Source organism: Grus americana, chromosome 16 (assembly GCF_028858705.1).
Source record: "Grus americana isolate bGruAme1 chromosome 16, bGruAme1.mat, whole genome shotgun sequence".
In the NCBI taxonomy this organism is placed as follows: domain Eukaryota; kingdom Metazoa; phylum Chordata; class Aves; order Gruiformes; family Gruidae; genus Grus; species Grus americana.
Window position 1 is genome coordinate 4,205,459 of NC_072867.1, and position 20,919 is coordinate 4,226,377.

The following is a 20,919-nucleotide window of genomic DNA, read 5'->3' on the forward strand; positions in this document are numbered from 1 at the left end:
AAGGTATTTTTGACATCTAGTGGTACAGAGTGCTGTAGGCTTGGAAACATCTCCAGATGGCTGTTAGCTGTGTGCTATTGCGATGGCCAACAGAAAACCTTCTCGATCCTGTGGGTAAGCTGCATTGGTGGCATTGGTGCTCAGTCTAACAGAAGAATAATCCCAGGTCAGCCAGAGAGCGGGGCCCAAGTGATGGAGTCTTGTTTGCTGAATGGCTTGAGAACCAGTGCAGCATCATGTCTGTTATTTTTGAAGTCCTCACTGGGTCATAACCCCTGTTTCAGATTCTCCAAGCAGAGCGCACAGCAATTTCCAGTGGTTTCTGATGGCTGTTGTAGGAGCAGATCCTGTCTCGGGTGTCCCTTCTGAACAACAATGGGTTGCTCTTGCAGGACTCCTCAGCACTGGCTGGCATCTGCCCTTCCTGGTCAGGGTGATTGATCTAGATGAAGACAGAGGTCAGCTGTCCCCAGCTCCTCAAAGAAAAGCCAACTCTGCTTTACGTCTCTTTCTTTCATCTGTTCCTCTGTCTACACATTGCTGTGCTTTCCGTCTACTGTGATCCAGCTCTTCTGTTTACCTTTGGATCAGTTCTTTCTTCCCTCTCACATGAACCACATGCAAATTTAATATCTTTCTGTCCTTCTTTTATGTTTCTGCATCCCTCCCTCCTGTGATCTTGGCCTAGTTTACAACAGTTCTCTCTGGTCAGATACCGTGCAAGCGTGTGGCCGATTGAAGCAGATTCCCTTCACTTGAGATTTTCCTGCCACAGAACAAAACAGATTTTGCTCCTGAGTCTGATGGTGTAGATCGCCGTTAGCTTCTCAACACACCGCTTCAGGACACGAGGAAAGCGGAGCTGGCAGTAGTTCCCACAAGAGCTGCTGATTCCGATAGTCGCCTGCTTCCGTGCTTGCTCTTTAATAACTCCAGTTAACTTCACGTGCATGATCCCTTCTGCGTTGCAGCAAGGGTCTGCTCAGCCAAACCATCAAGCTATTGCCACAGGCAGTTGGACAGTAACGTTCTGCTGCCAGAATATGAAGGTACCCTTTCCAAATTGCCCTAGACCTTACGCCAAGGGTGTACCTGTTATCCCAAGAGCAGGGTATATCAGTACTTTTCCCCTAAAAAAAAAAAAAAACAAACCTGCCAGTTCCAAGATCCAGAAGCAACCATGAAACCCTCCAGTTCTGCAGAGGCATTTCCACAGATCCGTGTCCCTGAAATAGCCTGGCCCGTTAAACGCTACCAGCTGAAAAAAAAAACCCACATGCCGTGGCAGGCGGTTTGGGAGGCATCACTATGCCAAGTCCCCATTTGCAATACATCATCTCCCTTTCCACAGATTTCCCAGGCGATGGGAATGTTTTTCCATCCTTCCCTGCTAGTAACAAAGTACAAAGTTGAGTTATAAAGATGTTTAAAGGAGCTTTTGCCCTGGCCTGGCCTGGAAGATCTGAGGTCATTCACAGTGCACATTAGTAAATATGTGTAGGGCCTTTGGAGCTTTCTTCCAGAGAAACAGCTAATAAAGCTAGCTGCCTGTGTTTGTTGTTCATGCCAAGACACGTTCCAACATCTGATTATTTTATGTCATTACTTTAATGTGGAAAGAAAGAGAGGAGTATTAATTTTTCCAGGTGGATTGTCCTGTTTTGGGGAGGTCACGGCTTATGGTAGGTGGGTTGGATTAAAACTGACCCAAACTGCTGTGTTGGTAATAAACTTAATGTAACTAAACTTTAAGTTTTAGTGTAAGTAAAGCTGAAGGAGGAGGGCTTTTTTTTTTTTTTTTTTTTTTTTTTTGAGGAAGGGTATGGCAGCTGAATTGCTGACTCCCATTCTGAGGCGTTTCTGCATTTGCAGATTCGGCATGGAATTGGAAAAGGAAAGAAAAAGAGACAATAGCGTTGTAATTGCTTAAGTGACTCGAACTGCAAAGGAAATGTTAGAAACTCATGTAAAAGACCTCCTTGAAACCATATGTAGTACAGAAGATACCAAAGAGGAATTTCTGCTCCCTCAGAAATTCTGTAGTTTGAGAGGGAGGAGGGGATTGTTCCCAGTTGGAATAAAATGCCAAACTTACCGTGTCCTGCAGGCCAACTCAAAAAATGGATTTAATATTACCAAAACACTTTGTCGGGGGGATTAGTCACTTTTTTTATTGTGGCGAATAATGCAGAAATGTAACAAACGTTCTGAAATTTCCACGAAAAAGAGTGTCATCAAATCAATATTTCTCTTTAGATCTCTGCTCTTTTAAGATAATTGCTCCTTTCAACTCTCTTAAACCAGCTGTGCTCTCAGTCTGAGGTCTTGGTCCTTAGATATGTGACCAGTCCTTACTCATGGGAATAGGGAATAATGAATTTTGTGAAACTGGATACGTGAGTATGGACTCTCTAAATCAGAAAAAGTCATAACTTCATGTTCCGTAGGTCTGGTTTAATTTTTCACTTTTGTGTCACTTCATTGGCATTTCTCTTAATTCTCCCCAACATAGCCAGAATTGGAAACAGGACATCTAAGTCTGGGAATTTGTGGCCAGCTTCTTATCTCTCATTGGTTTTACACTACTGTAACTTCAATGACGGATCATCTTTTTTTGTTTAAATATTCTGGTGTGAGAGAAATGAAGACCAAAGGACTCTGGATAGTTTATGATGGGTTACTGGATATAAGTGGAAAATTAGAAGTGATCCATATCCGGTCTATTCAACTCTGTTATCCATTTAATCATGGCAATTCCAGACACTGTAAATTTCTAAATGTTATTTGAAAATGAAGTGGCTCGTTACAACTGTTGTTGCTAATCCTTCTGCTGGCAGTAGCTCCACTGCTGAAATGACATAATTTGTGACTTGCAGTGATCAATGGTGGTGTACGCGGGTTAAATCTAAACCCCAGTGTTCAATGGTTTTGTTCGTATCTTACAACACAGTTGTTAACTACTACATGTGGCTGTTAAGTTTGACGTTAGATGGCGAAGAAGTGAAAATAAATATTTAAATCCAGTTTATGTGTGGTCCTGCCAAACAGAACAGAGATAGCAGGCTGGTGTCCAATGCTCTTAACTGGAACTACATGGCTTTTGGTTCTAACTGAATGTGGAAATTCCTGGGTTATGCTGTGCGCTATGAGGACTTTCCAGCTTGTAAAGGGTATTATCAAGAAAGTAGTCATTAATTTCCCAGGTCTGAGGATAGACAAGAACTACTAATAGGTCTCATTTTCAAGGTACTAGGGCAAACTTTTCTCTGTAAGCACCAGAACAAAATTGGCTGTTCCCAACAGCTAAGTTGGGTCTAAATTGTAATATAGGATTCCTGTGCAGAAGTGATCTCTAAGTTTTAATCGAAAATTCTTTGAGATCCCATATTCAATGTTTCCTAAACGTCTACTGGAGATACATTTCTTACTGCAGCAACCGCAGCTGTGAAGGTCATGGGCCGCACTTGACCAGCTTGCTAAAATGGTTTCACGAGTAGGGGAATGTTTTATGCAGATCAGGTCATTATTCAAACTTGGTGTCTAAAATGTAAATTTATTTGAAATCCGAATTGGAATATATTGCCTTCAGCACTTGATGAAACATTGCAGGGATGACCCCAAGGAGAGTTATCCTTTGCATCCTGATCAAAACTTTAAAAGTTAAGAGATCAGATCTGTTCTAATCCTGAAAAACTTAGTCTAGTGTAGAAGGTGGAGCATTATTACTGATCTGTTGGTATGCTCAAATTACTTAATCCCACTGTGTTAGCACCGTCTTCAAAAGTGGTGTTTAATACAGCACTCATCCCTCTAATTTTTGGTTCTGTTCTGCATTTGTGAAAGTTTCTTATCAAAGGGAAAAAATTCAGTGACTGAATGTAGGTTTCAAAAAGGAAACTAAAAGCCCTGGCATAGCAAAAGAGATCTGTCAGGTTGGTTGCTCAGCTCACTTAAGAAACTGCTGAAGTTTAAACATGGCCTTGCTTCTTCAGCCCAGCTTCTTTTTCTTCCTGGCTTCAGTTGTGGAAAAAAAAAACAATAAAACTTTGTATTGTAATGCAGAATGTAATGTTCACAACGTCAAGATTCATTGCATTCACCCATCACAAGAAAAACATGACCGTGGTCTAGATCTTGGATGGACTCCAGGGGTTGGATATCGGCAAACCCTTTGGGTCTGGGGTTTTTTTTGTTGGTCTCTCATGCAAAGAACTCAAGTGTGCAAAAGGGACTCATTCTTGATGTCTCAGAAATTCACACCCATCATCAAGCTGTAAGCGCTGTGGCAAAAGGACAGAACAGACACAATAATGCAGGACAGGCCAGAAAACCATGAATGACCTGCAACAGTTTCTCTGTTGGGCAGCAAAAGCCATTAATCAGAGGCCCAGGGACACACAGTACATTGTGCCGTGCATCTTGGAAACCCTTCAAAACCTTCAGGGTTGGACGTGCCTCCAGATATTTGTGAAACTACTAGAAAGCAAGGAAGGATGGAAACACATAGGTGCTGGAAAATGTAAGGCCTTTGGTTCCCTTCAGATGTTTTCAGTGGTATTTTATAGAATCATAGGATGGTTTGGGTTGGAAATTTTCTTGAATTGTCCTGAATATCTTGGGGATGACTGGAGAAGAAGAAAATTTTGAAAGCTTTAACGTTTCAGGACTATTTGGCTTTTTTCATAATGATATAGGTAGAAAATGAGATTATTCAAAGAAATCAGCTTGCTCCTTTTTGTAGCCTTGAGCCGCTTTTGAGTTACTTTTTCAACAGCAACAACAGATTCTTACACCCTCCACGTTTCTCCCATAGCTCAGGGTGAAAGCTACCTTCTTACTGAATGTGCTCACACTTAGTGAAGAAGAGTAGACATTTGACCTAAGTGGTTTCACAAAACTTGGAAACATCTCCTCTGTAACTGTTTGCATGGCCAGGGGAATGACATTATTTGACATCTTTATTCCAAACACATGAAGTTCACAGTATTTCCTGGGAAGTAATTTTCCTGGGAAAATTACCTTTACAGGCTAGTTGGGCACTAATAGATGGTACGTGCAAAGTGCTAATTCCGAACTGTGTGCAGAAGCAACTGGGAAGTTTAGTGAGACTGTGGCCCATGGTGCTGGGCAGTATAAGAGATATTTTGTTTGAAGTTTGGAATGTGTACCAAACATTTATCATGAACAAACAAAAAGCTACAAAGCAGATTATTTTCCCTTGGTTTTCTGATTATTTTTTTGTTGTTGTTGTTGCTGAAATGAAACTGTGTTCTGAATGTCTTCAGATTCTCCCCCCAGCTCTATATCCACCTCCAAAGTTGCCTTGAGTCCAGACAGTTCATCATGGAAGAAGCTGGGTCATTGCAGGGCACTAGGGATGAGTTGAGGCTTCGAAGCTCTCTGTGACAACTGCTCTGGACTTACCCTGGGGACCCAGGATACTCTGGTTGCAGAGCAATCTACCTTTCATACAGTCCTAAAGCCTGCTGGGAGGTGGGAACCTGAAAACCAGGCTTGCTCAGCAGTGCACTGCTAAGAAGCTGGGAGAGTGAGGGGACTGATAATGCAGCAGATTTGCATTGGAAATCCACATGGTTTATGTCAGGATTTTGTTGAGACCAGCGTACCTCTGAGGAACATCTCGGTATTTGACACATTTGGACTCTGCAGTTTTCTGATGCAATTTCTGGTGCAGTTTGGGTCATGGGTACATGCCTTTGGTGAAGCTGTACCAGTGAGAGTGTGTCATGAAAAGAAAAGATCTTATATCCACTCAGATCTGCCCCGCTAAAGTACGTCCAGATGGACAAATGACCTCCAGAGGTCCCTTCCAGCCTAAATTATTCAGTGACTCTGCCTCTAGCATTCCAGAGGGAGTGTTAGGTGAAACTGGGACCATCCCATATGGGGAGGAGGATAGAGTTATATCTGCAAGTCCTGTATCTTGACCCCGTCCTCTGCCCTGGCCATCCATCACTGGGCACTGGTATTTTATTCTACCAGGATGTCAATCACCATTTCAATTAGTGAGTGGGAGGAGAGAGTGTGGGTGATAGCACCCGATCGTCCATTTGATTTAGGATGAATCACACTTAAGAGGGCATCTGAGGTTAGAGAACACAGGATTCTGGACAGATGTATAAATCAACAGGCTTGAGGTTTTCATTATTCACCTTCTAGCGTATGAAGTGATATGAGTCATTGGATCATAAAAGAGATCAAATAGCTTTGTTGCTAATAATTCTTTCCTTGACCCATTCCCTGGCACATTAGGTTTGTAAACAGAGTTTTAATGGCATCCCTTGGAAGTAATAACATCACGCCTTTATAGCACCTTGGCTATAACTGTGCTTGGGTTTAATCCTTAGCCGTTTGTGGGAACTAATGCGCTTTCATATCTTAAGTTTTCAGTTATTGCCTTTTTGAGATTGATCATCTCCAGTTACTCTGCCTCCCGCCCTCCTCTTCCCCAATGACATTTGAACCCTCCCAGGAGCCCACAGCTCAGCTTTCCCCAAATGATAAGCACTCCCTGTAATATTCTGGTGGAGGTAACATGCTTGAACTTCAGTGTGTTGTTAATGTCTAATGGGCTCATGACGCCATTTATTGTTTTATGGCTAAATCGTGATTGTTCATTAACAAAAGTAGCATTAGACCATGTGCCAGCCTTGGCCAGAGGAAAAGGTAAAGCAGTGTGGCACGGTGGAGGGCAATAAGAATATGGTACCTATGGTAGCAAAGACAGCAAATTTCCTGCTCACTCCTGGGCCGGTTCTGCACAGCTGCTGCCGTGGAGGAGCCTCGAGTGGACGGAGAGCATCTCTCTCCAGTACAGGGCTCTGGTGTCAGGAGTGATGAAGTGCCAGGGCCGCAACGCGTTGTGGCTTTAAAGGGGCACAGTATTGAACAGCTCCCAATTTATTATGCTCTGATGCCACAGTGATTTTTGTCCTGCTGTGCATCGCCCTTTGCAGACCGCTTTGCGTGGCTTTGTTTGCCTCTGCCTGTATGTCTGTCTTATTGTTTGCTGCCTGCTAGAGTGGTGCTTCCCTGCAGCACACCACCTTTGCTCTGCCTGCCCAGCCTGCAAGGAGGACTTGCGTATATGGGGTTGGTGGTTCCCAGGGTGGGAAATCCCATTTTTCAAGGGGTAGAGGTGGGGAAAAAAGAAGGTCCCAGTGTCCATTAGAGGGTCGAACTTCTTGAAACTGGTTCCAGCCCTTCTTGTGAGATCAGATTGATGGGAGAATGTCTGGTGATGGAGAGCCATACCCATATGGTTCACTGTCCAGAAGAGGATCTTGTCATGGTAAAGCTGGAAGGGGGCTCTTTACAAGGGCGTGTAGTGTCAGGACAAGGGGTAATGGCTTTAAACTGAAGAAGGGGAGATTTAGATCAGATATTAGGAAGAAATTCTGTGAGGCACTGGCACAGGTTGCCCAGAGAAGCTGTGGCTGCCCCTGGCTCCCTGGCAGTGTTCAAGGCCAGGTTGGATGGGGCTTTGGGCAGCCTGGGCTAGTGGAGGGTGTCCCTGCCCATGGCTGAGGGGTTGGAACTAGATGGGCTTTGAGGTCCCTTCCAACCCAAACCATTCTATGGTATCCACTGATACGATTCTTCCGGTATCGGTGATGGGAAAGGTTCAGATGACATTTGCAGACTGCAGCCTTCAGGACCTGGGTCTTGGTCCCAGGTAGGTGTGGACTGAGAACATGCTTAGAGCAAGAGTAGAGTAGACAAGACCTGGGGATGACTAGGACGTGTTGCCTGTCCTGCTCGAGGCTGCTGCAAGTCCCTGTGTACCTTTTTTTGCCTGTTGCTGGCTTGTGGGCTCATCTGCCCTCAGTTGTATCTAACAGAGGGAGTTAGCTGCTTTAAAAATGGGCATTTTGGGCTGTATGGAGAAGAGAATAGCTAAATATAAGACTTTTTATTGGCCTGCCTCACCTTTCAGAGGTTTATTCAAATACCAGAAATAGGTAGACCTGGGGGGGCAGGGGCGGGGGGAAGGGAAGTAGCTTCCTACCTGCCCATCCCTTTTATTTCTGTCCTATTTAAAGAAACAGAGATATCTGGTCTAGGGAGAGGGGGAAGGGGGTAAAGGACAGGAAGGAAAGGAAAGAAGGGTGGGAATGATCAATGTAGAACTGTGCTTCTTCATCACTTAGTCTCAGGTCATTGCTGAGCCTGCAACAGATAAGAGACCTTAGTAGAGATAAAGACTGAAATAAAGTCTTAGAAGTTATTTGAGAATTTTTTTTTATGGTAGCTAATTTATTCATGGGATGGCAGACACCCAAAGACAGCAATGAACTCTGTGGCTGTGATGATCACAAAAGAGGGGGGTAGCTGCACTACAGTTGAAAGTCTCTAATGGAATCTGGACTGTCGCAAACATGTGGACCAAGGAGCTTAAGAAGAGTGCTAGAGAGGGAAACCAGTGTGAAGGATGAGCAGTGGGTAGGTGTCTGGGAGAAATGGGGTTGCTCCACCTCATCTGAAGGACATTCTGTATCAGCGTTTGTGTTACCACTGGTTTGGTCAGTTCCTGTAGTTAATGCACAAGTTCTTGCATTGAAGGAGACCTAACAAAAGACTACTCAGTGCCTGCATATAAGTACGTTTTTGGACCACCTTATATTTATATATATATTGGTTGAACAAATTTACATGAATAAACAATAGCAACATAATGACCTTTTTATAGATATTGCTCTGTACATGCAAGAGAGCTGTCTGGTGTATTTATTCCAGCTTGTAAACCATGAGTATTTAGTACAGGATGTATACTCTTCATCATTTACAGTTGTTTAAATGGAGGCTTTCGTGGTGGTGCTGTCATTCAAGAAAGCACTACGAGCCTGGGGCAAAAAGTATTAGGTATTGGGGCGGTGGATGTGTTAAGCAGGAGATTTAATTAAAGGACCATCATGATACTTTCTAGCTAAAGAGTATATTCAGTTAAAAACTGATTAGAGCTGAATCACTATCCATGAAAAATTTTTGGGTGGAGGCTAGGGTAGGTAGGTACCCAGTACCTGTGGGATTTTTTAGAACGGGGATATTTAACTCCCGTGAAAGTCTCTGGAGTGCTTAGTATTAACCTGAAGGCTGAATTCATCCCTGATCTTGTAAAATCACTGCTCTCTGCCAGGAATGGATTTGGCTCGGGGAGGAAAAACTGTTTTCTGATGCATACTAGAAAGCAAACACTGAATTTGGGATGCACGCTGAGCTCCTGCCAGCTCAGCTCTGGAGGAGCATGGCCCAGAGAGCAGCAATGAGCAGCCCTTGTGGGACTAACAGGGCTAAGATGGGGAGGGTTGCCCCAAATCTCGTACAGCTTTTTTACAGCCAAACTGTTTCCCATTCTCTTTTCTCTGTCCTTCCCCAAGAATACAGATGGGAATTGCAAAAACACCTCCAGTATTTAGGAACACAGAAATCTTGTGTGTGAGCAGAAATGGTTAACTTGTTTATGCTGAGGGATTTCCCCCATGGGTGGTTTATTCCAGAACTGCACATCCCAGCAGAGCCCGATCAGTAATGCCCAGCTCTCCCCAGCCACTGTGAATGCAAGGTCTTTCCAGAGGAGTAATTGCTTCCATTTTTCTTCATAGGGCAAGCTAAAGCAGAGCAAAGTAGTTGATTTACCCAGGCCAGAAGTAAATATGAGGCTCCAGAACCCATCAGGGTGTTAGGGCATGGTAACGTTCCCCTGAAGTGCCTACTAGCTTGGATGAACCGCAAGTCTGCTCTGGTCAGGTCATCTCTGTAGGTGGACACCCTGGAGCTGCTGTTTTGCTCAGCCATCAGCACTTCGGTGCCTGGGTGATGCCTGCTGAGAACACGCGGTCTGCATTTTCTGACCTTTCATCCTCCTCCATGATGTTTCTCCATCACAGCAGTTTGTCTCTTCCCTCCTCTCTGGCTCCTTGCACGCTGCCCAGGATGGCTGACTCCACGGCCGAGACCAGAAAGGCCCATTACAGCGTTATTAGCCTCTTCTTTTGTATCCTACAGAGTGAGAGTGACTGCCGAGCCCACTTTGCCTTCAAATGTTTAACAGATTGGCCCACATCTAATTTCTGCCGCTGTGTTTACAGAAGGTGGAGGACGAAGGGAAAGGGGGGCTGCTGCGCGAGGGAGGAGGGCACGGAGAAAAAAGAAATTGCTAACTCTCCATCAAAGAACTGCTTTCCTACTTGTGGTTTCAAAATGCTTCCTCCTTCCCCAGCTATCCTGTAATCACTCTCCAACATTCACCAGAGCAGTGTTTACATCCAGCCCTATTACCGGCAGGGGAGACAGGAGAAATTAAGGGCTCCCATGCCCCATTATCTCCCTCTCTTCCCCCTTCTCTCCCCCTCCCGCAAGCAGACACACTTCTCTCCCCTTACCCCTTTTCATCAAACGCCTCCAATTCATGAAGGAGTAAAAGCCCTTTAATGGGATTCTGGAGATCTTAAAATCCAGGTGGTTTGTTTAAAAAAAAAAAAAAAAAGGGGGAGGGAGAAAAAAAAAAAAGAAAACTTGGAGGAAAATACCACCAGCTTACTCTTTTTGGCTGCTTTGTTCCTTTTCCACGTTGTCTTGAACCTTTTTCTCCTCCACAACTCTGCTTGGCAGCCGGGGTGAACTGAAGTTTGACTTGGATGGCTAGTGAGACCACACAGAGTTCACCCTGGCTGGAATTAATTTCCGATGTACAGCTGAAGAATCCCATGCGCGCACACAAACACAGCGAGCCCTTGCATTTCCTTTTGATTTCCTTCTTCTGCTTCCTTCCCCAGATACCCTTTTTATCAGAAGCAGAATGAGCCACAATGCCACTGCAGACGCTGTCGAGGCGAGAGGCTCTGACCCAGCGTGGCAGCAGAGCCGGGGGAAGGCGGAGGCTCTTAGATGTTGGGCAGGCGAGCAGACGTGTGAAAAATGGCGAATGTTGGACAACAATAAATGCGGATTTTGACTTTTTTTTTTGTAATGAAGGGTAAAAAAGGATAGTCATCTGGTACTGGCACTTGACAGGGACTTGAGGTCTGATTCCAATTCCTTGTTTAACCGCAGATTTCCTCTAAATAATTCTCGTAATCTCTTGATTCCCTAGCTGAGGTCAGGGGCCCATTGTTCTGCACCCTGTAACAACACAATGGGACACAGTTCCTGCCCCAAAGAGCTTACAGTGAAAACAATCAAAGAATGAAAAAGAAACCCAGGCTTGCCTGAAGTTACACCCTGGTGTTAAATTGAAGATTAGAACCAGACCTCCTGACTCTCTAGGTTTTGAGTCTTTTGCATTTGTAATGTTTTTCTCGCTCCTATCGTTAGAATCACACTGCAGTGTTAAAGACCATCAAAATTGAGAATATTGACTCTATTACCCCTTGGAGCGGAGGAGCGGGAGCTGTGTTTATGATGGGCAGCTATGGTTCTGTAGGAAGGACAGCCTTTTTGTTATGCTGGTTGTTGGGTCATACTTAGCGCTACCAGCAGACAGAGGTTGGGAAGTTTGGGAAACTGGTTAACCTTGGAGGTTACCGGATTTCATACGAACCAGGGCGACGGACCGGTACTGTAATGGGCTTGGTGGCTGGTAAAGGCGCTGTGTCAGACTGCATTGAAGTCCCTTCCTCAACGAGGCGGGAGATGGCTGTGTGGGCATATGGGGATATTTAAGCGGAGAATATTCACTCCCACATGTAGGAGTTGTTAGAATAGCTCTGCGCCCAGAACTTGCTCCCCTCCCAGGACACGGATATATTGAATGAATGCGTGGCTCTCACACACATGTGAACTTGTCCCAAGTCCTCTTAGTGCTGGCACGACAGTGCTCACGCCGCGGGAATATTCATAGCGCAACGGTCCTGGTGAAAGATGATGAACTTGAATGAGGTTCTGGTTGTACTGGCAATGCTCTAAAGCATTGACATGCTCTTCGTGACTGAAAGAGTAAAACTAAAGCAGGCTTGGCAAATACCACCCTTGGTATCGCTCAATAGAGAGAGAATCTCACCATAAGTGTTGCTGGAGACCTTGCAATGCTGTCGCTTTGTTTAAAGTCTCAGCATCTGGAATGATCTGAAAATATGGGAAGCGATAGTCTGCGTATGCACAGCCATGCGTTTGCAGCCATATATACTCTCTAAATTTTCCTTTGTTAAATTTTCCTTTGTTTTCCATACACAACTTTCTACCTCCAGAGTATTGCAGTGGCATTACTTGAGCTTTGGATATTGAATATTATTACTGGGGGGAAAAACGTGGGTTCTCATATGTTGTGTTTTCCTTTTCCTGCTTGTCAGTTTATATAAAACTTGTAGTCACCTCGAGATCTTTTAATTTCATCCAGATTCAGCAGCAGGGTAGATATCAGTTTCCAGACTTAGAGAGATGGCAACACGCACATCTCGAGGGACTGCAGGATTCATCCTCCCTGACTTTGGGTGTCATAGGAGGTTTCCTCTCCATGTACATGAGCACAGAGATTACACCTTAAATGTGCTGTACCTCTGCTCAAAGACGTAGAGATGTACATTTTAGCCTGTCTTTTATGGTCAAGGGAAACGGCTACTTTTAGGGCCTGATTCAGCTGCTTTGTTTCAGCCAGCTTCATTAGGATGAGAAGAATCACCCAGCCAAACCACCCGTTTCCTCTGACTGCAAATGGAGTCGATTTACTGGCATAAACGGAGATACCTACAGCCTGCCGCGTCTCACCCCATGCTTGCGTGGGTCACCAGAGCTGCTTTGTTCTTTGTGAGGGAAGTTAATGGTCCCATGTGGTCGCTATCCTGTTGGTTCTGCAGGCCTTGATTTCAGATCCTGATGGAGAAGGCTTGTGCAGAAGAGCGTTATTAGGCACGTAATTGCCACTGGGAGATTTGTTCTTCGGCACTAAGGTGTTGAAAAATATTTCATTTTTCAAACTTGGGGATGACAGTTTTGACTGTGCATTGAAATCAGCTTTGTTCTCCTGACACTCTTAAATTTATTTTCTTTATTTCCTGAAAATGTGGGGAAATTACTGGATTTCCAAACATACCTTCCAAAGGGAACTGCACTTTAGACCTCAATTTCTGTAGAAGTACTGGCAAAGGGTAAGAAGAGGAGCAGGAAAATGATCTAAAGGGTCATATTAAGATTCAGTGGTCATTTCTGCTAATGCTAATTTCTCCACAATCGGGGGTGGGCATCAAAAGCTGATAAGATTTAATACATAAGAAGTCTATTTATTTAACTTCTGGATTTTGTGCATTTGGGACGTACTTGGGTCATACTTCCAAGATTTTCCTTGCAACAGCAAGGAAACTTGTTTCTTTTAATTTTTTTTTTTTTCTTTTAATGAGAGCTGAGACTCTCATGTAATTGCTTGTTTCCTGCAGTTGGGGCCTTTAAGTAAACATCAAATATCCAGAGATTCGTGTTAAAGTCGCGAGTTGGCAATTCTGGTTTATTTTACTTTAGAGAAGACTTTATTCGTGTACAAGACCTAGATAGCTTTGAAATTGCCATACAAAGAGAATTATCACTGGTGTTTGTTAGTTCTACTAATAACTATTATAACAGCAGTTGAGTTTTTTTATTTCCTATGAGAATTTATTCTACTGGGGGAAAATTTGGAACATATCAAAATGTTTCTTTTTGGCGAAGTTGAAAAGCTTCCTCTTGACTTAATTCTGCCTTCCATTATACTACACGTTATTTATATTATAAAGGATGAAAGATCTGAGCCCGGTTTGAAATGCTGGAGTGGAAATTAGACCGTCAGTTCTTATTGAAAAGAAGTATGGGGGGATCACAACAAACTATTTTCATTAGTTTTCATCTCCCCCAAAGTCTGAGGGTTTGGGCTTTTCATGCCAGTTTGAAACCAAGCCAGTTATTTGAAATGTAGGTATCGCAGAAATTTTTGCCATATAAACATTCAACTTTTGACCAGCTCTTTCTATTATTTCAAGTTAAAACAAAGGTTATAATAGAAACACCATGATAGAATTTATTTGGTAATAAATGTATCTCTTGTTTTCTTGTCCTCTGCTTTTCACTTTTATTGGCGACCTATTTCAGAAACAACTGTTGCAGGCCAATGGAGAGCATACTTTGATGCAACATTAATAAGAGCAAAGAGGCTTAAATTATAGAAATAGCTGTCTGTGTCACACATTAGTAGTTTTACTCTCCATTTGGCAGATCTATGGTGGATAAAATTGTGTGCGAAGGGATGAAGGGGGGGAGATTTGGATAAGAGTGGTAGTATCTGATCCAGGATAATGAAGAAGACAGATCCATGCAGAGATTTATTTTATTTGCTTTTGGCAATTAGCATTAGTAATGCTGTATCTGGGAAGCTGGAACTGCCACAGATAATAACGTTACTGCTTTTGAGATGCTTTATCCAGCTCTAATAACAAGGGCTTGAATCGACGGGGGCTGTGGGGGGACTCAGCACCTCTGGAGGTGCTCTCATATGTGCTTCTCATCAAATAAACTTTTAGGCATCCAACGTAAGGAGCACAGGGCAAGAAAAGTTTGCTTTGGTGCTGTAAGGTGAAAACAGACCTGCCCTGAATGTTTCATAGCTGCACTGTTCAATATGTCTGCGCCTAGGCAGGACTGCCAAATCCAATCCCGTGTTGCTAGTGAAATACCAACTTGTCTGTCATTGCCTCTCACCTTCATTGCCTTCCTCTGTGAACCAAGAATTGGGGTGGGATCCTGTGGCACCAGCCAGTTATGACCAGACCCTCTTTTTGCTTTTGGGTTCCATTGTCTAGGCATTGCTTATGGACTAAAAAACCCTTAGCACTTAAGATAGCCGCTCGTTCCCCAGCCCATCTTTGCCTGCCTGCTTTGCATGGGGCCGGTCGAAGGGACGCCGTTGCTTCAATTCCTAGCTCGGGCTCGAAGTTCGGACTCCACCTGCCTGCTGGAAGGGCTGAGGTGCGACGTCGTGGCCTGTTCTGCTAGCCCCTCGTGGGAAGGAAGAGGACCGTTGAGGGCTACAGTGTCTTAAATCACTTAAAGCATCATCTTGCAATAGCTTGAATGCAAACCAAGATGGTTTGTCTTGCATTCATCCTAAACGTTCATCACTGTATACGATAGCCTGTATATTTGCACCAGGGTTTCATGCAAACAGGGTTTGGTATATTTGTTACCATGGGTCAGCTGAGACACGGTAGCTCACAACGCTCTGGGCTATGCTGGTCCATCTTTACCCAGCTACGTAATCTCGACTAGATCTTACTTTGATCTGAGACTAAGAACTTGCTTCTGGTCTTCCTGGAATTCAAACAGTTCTCTCTGATGTAAATTCACTGGCTGTCAGCGAGCTGCCCTGGTTTGACATAATGCAAATGACACAAGAGATGGGTCTGAAAGGTAGAAATAGCCTGATGGATGGTGTTTGGCCAGCGCGGCTGCTGCGAGCTGCCTGGCCCCGGCTCGGCCCGTTGCAGCTGCGGTAAAAACCCACCGACGTTGGTATGCTCACGTGGCGCGTTTCACGCATTTCATGACGCTTGGCCAGTTGTAATAGTCCTAGTGACAACTTTGCAAGGGTAGCAAAGCAAGTATTGCTCACTGCTTTTTCAGATGAAGCAAGTGAGGGGCGGGAGGTCAGCGGCGCTGTGAGCCGCAGGACAGGTTAGAGGAGGAACCGAGAACGTGGGTTTCCCCATCTCCTTGGGCCTGTGCTGCAACTCCTAAACACGCCGTCCTGAAAGCCTGCCAAGGCAGCAGAGAGCCAAAAGGTGTCTGGATCCCCCGAGCTAAGACGCGAGCCGTTGGCTGACTGCAGAGCAACGCACTCGAGTTGCAGGTTTGAGCTCGCGCGGCAGTGCCGTGCGGAGCGCCGCCAGCCAGCGCCTCGTGGCACCGCTGACGCAGAGAGCCCCGGGCAGCTGCGCCATCAACCAAAAGCTCTCGACGGCATATGCCGCAGAAGCTGTGTCACCCATGCCCGGGAAGGTGACTGCGTGGGAGTGTTGAGCAAGATCTTTAAGCTCAGGGGAATGTAAAATCTTTTCCCATCCTGTCTGTGCTCTTCCTTGCGTGTCTGGAAAGGAGAAGCGAGCTCATGCTCTCTCCGTTCGCTACCTCCTTAGAAAGGTTAGGGGAGCTGGGAGCCAGGGACTGGCGCGCCCCATTCTGTCGCAACATCCCAACATCAACACCCTCTGATCTATGGTATCTTGAGAGTTTGCAGCTCTTGTGTGGAGATGGAGTATGAATAAGGGCCCCCCAGTGTATTGGGAACCGGGCCTGTGGGTCTCCCGTGTCAAGTGAGTCATAATGTATTAGATCCGAGGACTTCCCCCACGGGTGTTTAGTCTCAACAAACCCGGCTAATTCAGATTTAACTTAGCTCTTAATATGCTACATTGCTGAGTCTTCTAATTAATGCCACATGTTGCAGTCAGCTGTCATACTGAATAAATGTTTACAAAGCTATTAATGTACTGTATTTGTAAACCAGACCAGCTCCTTTTTGGAAATCATGTGGTATGTGTTTTCCCCTCAAAGATGAAAAAAGTTTTTTAGCAATAATGGATACTTTATTTTTGCAGCAACAGCCACTTCCCAAGAATTCATTGCTAACTTTCTTGGGCCGCAGCCATTATCCCAGGGAAGGGACACGGGGAAAAGCACTATCTTTTAAACAGAGATGCTGAGCCGAGCTGCTCTGCCATTTTGCCGTGGTGGGCCAAGGGACTGGTAAGGACCGGCGAGCCCGATGCCGGGTGGCGGTGCCGGGGAGGAGGCAGAGTCTGTGCGTGGGTCGGCAGCTCTCCTGTCCCCGGCTGCTGCGATCCCGAAGCGTGTGCACGCGAGGACCCGGCGCTCTCCCTCCCCTCCGCTGCCACGTGAGCAGGGACGGCTGGCCACAACCGAGAGAACAGGGAAGGAGACGAATCGTCAAGCCGTCTGCGGGCCATCTGCCTTCTGCTCAGGGGGCCCCTCGGGGCTGGCCACCGCTGTCCCCACGTGGCTGGCATTTGCCTGGCAGAGGGACGGGGTGGCTGGGGCGGTGGGATCGTGGGGGTGGGAGATCCCGTCTTCTCCCCGGAGCCGCTGCTGAACAGCTTGCTCTGCACAAGTTCACGTTTTCTCTTTGCTTAGGTTTTTTTGGTTGTGTGTTTAATTCCTTCCTGGGGCTCCAGGGAAACAGGGGTTTTTTTCTGTTGGGATTCATGCACTTCTGTTTCATCTTTAATGTGCCGCAGAAACCACAGGAGATGCCAAAGCGCTTTGAAAGCTTAGGGAGAGCGAGGCTGGGGTCTGTGCACTGCCACCAGCTCCTGCGTCCCTCTAGGCGAGGCATCTGGCTCAGGGATGTAGGCACGTTGTCCTAGTTGAAGTCTGTGGAAAGTAAATATCTAACCCTGAGCTGGGGCTCTAAAAAAACCACTTAGTGGCACTCTTTGCATCTCCCGTCTCTAAAACAGGGCTAATGGCAGAGCCTCCATCACGGGGGTTGTGAGGGTGATAGACCAGGATGGTGTAGGGGAGCAGGACAGCTACCAGAGATGTGAGAGGTTCCAGGAGGGATCCTGCCCCTCGGCACGTGGGTGAAGATGCAGGGCCATGAGGAGAGGTGGTCAGGATAGCTGCCAGCCTTCTCCCGGTGACTGTGCCTGGTTAAAAAGCTTGGTGCGATCACAGCGGAAGAATGAGTCTAGAAAAGACAAAAATATTTTTACTTAAATACTTTATTCGCCCTTCTCTCTCTCTTTCTGTATGTCTTGCAGCCATCTAACAGAGTTACAGCCTGTGCATGGATTGTGTTTTCCACCCAAAAGGAGAGGTGGGCCTTTCAGCTAGAAAATATTTGAGTGCTTTATCAGGGAAAGATGCTGCATAAGTTAAGAACAGCACCTTGCAGCCTTCCTGTTTTGTTTAGTGTCTGTTTATGGCTAAAGCATGGCCCAGGGAGGCCATGGGACCTTTGCTGTGCTGCTGGCGGGTGGAAGGTCCTACTGTAACGTGGCAGCCGTGTGCTCTGTGCAGGTGCAGGCTCGCTTTGTGGCATCGAATATGCTGTCAGAAATCACCAAATAGCGGGGCTAAATATACATCGTTGTAAGAACTGCATTATAGGAAATGGCTTATACACTTTGCGTGAGAGTCTGCCGGCATCTCTGTGGAGATAGCTTTCATCCTCCCGAATCCCCTTGGATAGCATCTCCAGTCCTTTTCTCCTTGCCTGGTGCTCATCTCCCCCACGCAGTGTGATTTCTCTTCCGCTCACCCCACGAGATCTCCCTGTCACCCTGCCTCACCTGCTGCGGCCCAGACCTGTGGGCTGTGCCTGCGGAGCGGAGAGGTGTCGTCCATGGAGTGTGCCGCCATCCCAGTGCCCCGGCCGTTTGGGTGGAGGGATCTGCTGGTTCCCTCCCTGCTGCCTGTGTGTGTGGTGGAAAGGAGAGGGGGCATTTGGGGTGGAAGATGGGGCATCCCCACCGCTGGGACACACAGAGCTGCGGGTCAGTCCTGCCTTCCAGTACCGTGGCCGTCAGTCCAGGCTTCGCTTCTGCGTACGCTGGCTTGCATGCAGAGAACCAAGAACTGAAATATTTTTGATATGACGTCTCCTTAGGAGCAATACCCCTGCTGTAGTGGAGTTAGCACTGTGTGCCCAGGTGTTAGCTGCTTTATTTCCCAGCTTGGTGTCCCCCCAGTAGAGGCAGCAAGGGGACGATGGCGGCTGGTTTGGCACAGCCACCTCGGCTCCATGCTTGCAGAGAGAAGAAGCAAGGCAAGCTGGCTTTTAATTTAGGATAGTGGCTTCAATGCAGGATCTCTCCAGGACCATGTTTTGAGTTGCAAACCTTAAAACATCTTGCCCTCACTTCGGTCATCACTGAAGCCAAGCACACCTGCTCTTGCCATGGAGCTGCGTCTTCTATGTCTTTAATCCCCTTCTTCCCAGCCTGCCTCGCCAGTGGGAAGTGTGCTCATAATGTTAAACTTCTCTCATTAGGCAGAACATTCCTCTTTTTAACCTCTTTAACCTGCAGCATTCCCGTTGGGAGGACCCTGTCTCCGTACTTCTCAACTGCTCTTAATTAGATTGGGCATTTCTTGCCTCCACTGTATATTTACAATTTAGGAACAGGAAAAAATACAGCCTGCATTTAAGGGCCTTCTTCCCATGCTTGATAGGTTGGACAGCAGGAGGTGGAAATTTTAAAGCCCAGAGGAGCAGAACTTGTCTGGGAGGAGAATCTGAGGTTGTTTAGATCATTCTTTAGGCAGGACTGATTTCATATCTTGATGGATTTTTATATCAGCTCTCACTTTTTTTATTTCCCTTCTCCTAAGCGCGCCTGTGCGTGCACGCACCCACACACACACGCACCCATTGTCTGTCTTTTGCTCTTATTCTGCCATCAGCCTTTTAATAATATTATTGTTGATGTCTTTTCATTCCTGATGCCAAACCTGATTTGGAGATCACAGTACTGAGGGTTTCATTTTGAGCACTGTAGATGGAAAACTGAAGTCCTAAGTGACTGGAGCCCTCGGCCAATCTAATTGTTATTGACGTTTGTGTCTGATTGTTCATCAAGGGGGATTTGACTTGCAGGCCAAATCATTCTATTACCAGGGTTCCTTTCAGCCTTTTCTCTAACAAAAAAACCCCACCCCAGTCAGCAGCAGAAGAATCAATGGCAATATCTCTAGATGTCCATCTAGCCGGGCGTGAGAGGGGGGGAGCGAAAACAGAGGAGATCATGTATGTCCCGTTTGAAACGTGCGAGCAAAAGATTGGAGAACCGGCCGTATTGCGTTACAGGGGGAAAAAGGATCTCATTAAAAGACTACCGTTTTCATGGCAAGGTGAAGGAGGCAGAGGAAGGAGGGGCTGGCAGGGCTAATTATATTAAGGTCATTTCACCTGTCAAAACTTTCCCTTTAGTGGTGTCCCTGGTGCCCTGGGATAACATCCAGATTTGTCTTGAATGGCGTCTCTGTTCCTGCTTAGGAGCCTTGACCGGTGGATCGTGAAGCGAGCTGCATGAAAGGAGCCCTGAAGGCACCCTTTTGCCTTCTTTTCACCTCCCGCTCTCCTTTGATTTTGCTTTTCCCCCTCTTGAGTTTCACACTGGGGAATGACGAAGCCCTGCTGTGTTGCTCACCCAGGAGTCATGCTTTCCCCAGGAAGCCACCAAAGCAGCCGGCACACCGAACGCCCCGAGCCCTGCAGCTCGTCTTCAGCCAGGTTCACGTCTCCATGCATTTCCAACCCATTTACACCCTGCTGCAATGCCAATTTATCCCCCTTGAAAGCTCTCCTCGGGAGCAGAGAGGGATGGAGCAAGGCTGATTTTGCTCATTAGACTAACGGTAGAAACCAGAATGATGCAGACACAGGGATTAAAAACAGAAACAAGGGAAATATTCTGTTTATTCATTTGAAAGAGACAGGGGTTGAAGGGGTGGCTGGTAAACCAGAGTGTCCCCATCCCGGTGATGAACCCTAGAATTACCTGCCCTCCTTCAGGGGATTGTTCCGAGTCATTAAGTTATTTCATTTTCTAGGAGCTGCGGGGGGGGGGGAAGGCAAATTTCTATAGTTAATCTTTCTCTCAAGGTAGGTGGAAGCTGTGCAGATGGCCTCACTTTGCTAAGATTAGCAGGTAGAAGTAATTTGGGGAAGGGGGCGATGGGAGGAACACAATAGGGTTCATTCACAATCACGTGGGTTATACTTGTCGCCACGGAAACGGAGCAGAAATTTCAGAGTTCAAAGGCTTCTCCACCAAAAGTTGCTACCTAAATGCGTTGGGTAGAATGAGAGAGAACTGTGGATGAGGAGGAAGTGCACCAAATTCACGTGGCCTTCGGCAGCCGGCTCAGTGAGTCAGATGTATCGTGCTGAAGTAGCATCGTTGGAGTTGAGGGATGGAT